We start from the raw sequence: 3,115 nt of genomic DNA, 5'->3' as shown, positions 1-3,115 counted from the left end.
CTGTCCTCCTCTGTCCTAGCACATTCGTTTTTACTCCAGAGAGGCTTAAAGAGACAGTCCTTGCTGACGTGTGGGAATACGTGAACAGGATCTGAGATTCTCTTTCACAAACAGTGGACATTTTGTATCTTCACCGTCTTCTGCACACTCCGTGTGATGAAACATCCGACCCATGCAAAGTTCACATGGGAAATCTGTGTCCCTGAAGGATGACTCTTCCTGCAAGACCGAGATAAAATCAGAACACATGAAAACAGGCCATGTTATTAACATGTTTGTATCATTGCTTTTAACTCATACAGACTTTACAAACACCACAAACACACAAGAACACACTGACACAACATATACTTTAACGCTAGTCACCACTTTCAACGTTTTAGAAGCAAACCTTCTGCATTCCCTGCCTGCATCTCCAATATCTCACTCATATATGATTGCAGAAAGTGGCACTTGTCACCCTGCACTCCCATTACTCAATCTGCAAAACCAACAAGCCCATCTTACAAAGGTCTCATTCTCCCAGCACGTATATCCCTGCAGTGAAAACAGTCTGGAAACAGCCTGGTAGTTCAACAGTTCCACAGTATCCACAGTCTGGGGCATCAGATAGCAAAACAGCAAATCTGCTTTAAAGCCTGAATATTAATCTTGGCTAGCTGGGTACAGGGTAATTTCACAGGAAGGGTGTTGCACTCAGATATATAAGATCAGGGCATTTTTTTCCTCCTGGTTACACTTCTGCAGAAGGGATTTTTCCAGTAGACCGAGGAAACACTTACTTTTGGCAAACTGACATGATATATATTAGCCCAAAGACATGCTAGTGGAGGTGTTTTCCTATTTTTATGTTCTACCTTCAGTAATGTGTACTTTTGATCCCAGGTCTTTGCATTAGAAATTTCTGTGACCTCTACCTTTTCTCTTTTATTCCTGAAGCCCAGAGCAACCTGCCCACATCCAGACCCATTATCACGCTTCAGTTTCATATGTGCAGCCATTTTACTTGCAGTTTCCACACACCAGCACTTGAGATGACTTCTAGGCCTCTGCTACTTTTCAGTGTAGAGCCTTCAAGCGATGCAGAGGACGCATTCTTGTAGCTGCATTTAGGACAAGCAGGTTTCACCAGAAGCTTGTGACGTGATCTTTTTTCATGTGACACTGGTCTCTATCTCTTGTCCGCTCCAATCACAGCAAAAGTCGTCACAGGGAAATGGGTAACTGTCTCACATGCAATAGTTTAAATAACCTGCACCTGCAATTTTATTATTATTACCTGGTAAAGCTGAATTTTAATAACCTTTAGGACTACTACTCACTCTACGTGCTTTATAATATCTATAACATTTACAGGCAGGCAGTGTTCCTGCACCTCCAGGCAGAAACGAGGAAGGTTTTAGCTCAGCTTGCAAGCTCACCAAAGAGCACTGCTGACTTCAGACCACTTGGCAAACACCTGGGATGCTACAAGTGATGAAAAATATGACACAGTTTGGCAGTAGCAACGCTTCATTTTTCAACAGGTTGTGGAGATATGATCTGGATATTGAACACAGGCTTGCTGTGTTTTAGGATCTCAGTGAGAGCTGCTCTTGATAAAACTTGAAAATTGTAGCACTCATTCAAAAGTAGCTTATAACACAGAAAGCAGAGAGGAAACCAAGGGCCGTATTTTCTCTGTGGTAACCGTGCTGTCCTCCACAAGCGGTTTAACTCAGAACATGTGCACGACAGTGGAACCTGCCCCTGGATACTGAGCACATTCACGTCGTGCTGGGCACCATGCAGGTGTAGCAGAAACACAGAGCATAAGAGGCACAATTTTCTGGTCAGCACGGGGGTCCTGGTGGACACCATGTTGACCATGAGCCAGCTGTGTGCCCTTGCAGTAAATTAAGGCTAGTGGTATCCTGTGCCGCTGTGTCACCAGCAGGGTTAGGGAGGTGATCCTACCCCCTCTACTCGGCACTGGTGAGACCAAATCTGGAGTGCTGTGCCCAGTTCTGGGCTGCCCAGTGGAAGAGACACATGGAGATACTAAGAGAGTCCAGCCATGGGCTGCTAAGATGACTGTGCAAAGAAGGTGCAAAGAAGAAGGAGACAGGCTCTTTTCAGTGGCATCCAGTGACAGGACAAGAAGCGGTGGGCCCAAGCAGGAGCCCAACACACAGGAGGTTTTGTCTGAATGTGTGGCTGGCCGAGCACTGGCACGGGCTGCCCAGAGAGGCCGTGGGGTCTCCTCACGGAGACCTTCAGCAGCCGCCTGGACGTGGTGCTGGGCACCCTGCTCTGGGTGGCCCTGCTGGGGCAGGCGGCTGGGGCAGGGGGGCTCCAGAGGGACCTCACCGCCTCAGCAGCTCTGTGCAGTCAGTGAACTCATGAGTTACGTTACTCAGGACTAAGGAGGGTACCACCAGAGTGCCCTAGGCACTGTCACAAAAGCATACAACACGCCCTGAGGCTGTATCTGGGAAGCTCCTGCCATGCTGGAGGGAGTTCTCCTATGGGAGTCAGAAATACTCCGGAGCTGGTTTAATACAGTCGGTTCTGCTTCCTGAATGCAAATCGCCCGTGTCGCTACAAAAGCAAGCCCGGCAGTCCCGGCTGCCCAGTCAAAATATAAGCTTGCTTTCATGGTATCTAAAACTGGGTAGATAGTATTCGTTTTATAATTAATAATTTAAAAAATATAAGTGATGCAGCTGGCGAGCAATTCACTAAATATATTTTTGTGTTAAACAAATACTCTCAGCGATGACTCAGGAAGGGGCAAAAGTTACCGCTCTGCAACTTTTAAAGCTTTACTTATCCACGGGTTGTTTCGCCGGACACCGTGCCATCAGGCTAGCACCTCACGAAAACAAAACAAAACAGAACAAAACAAAGCAACTGAGGCGGGTGATGGCAGGTGCGGCCACAGCTCTTCCCAGCGGGTGCGCTGGCTCTCTCAGAGCTGTCCCCGGCCGTTATAGCGGCCGGTAGGAGCGCGCTGCGCGCCGCCGGCCGGGGCACGCTCCCCTCAGCGCTCCCGCCCACGGGCCGCGAGGAGCCGCGGCCCCGCCTCCCGCTCCCGCTCCCGCCGCCGGGCGCGAGCGCCCCTTCCCGCCCGCTG

The sequence above is a fragment of the Oxyura jamaicensis genome, chromosome 2 (genome assembly GCF_011077185.1).
Source record: "Oxyura jamaicensis isolate SHBP4307 breed ruddy duck chromosome 2, BPBGC_Ojam_1.0, whole genome shotgun sequence".
NCBI classification, from domain to species: Eukaryota; Metazoa; Chordata; class Aves; order Anseriformes; family Anatidae; genus Oxyura; species Oxyura jamaicensis.
This window is presented reverse-complemented; position numbering follows the sequence as displayed.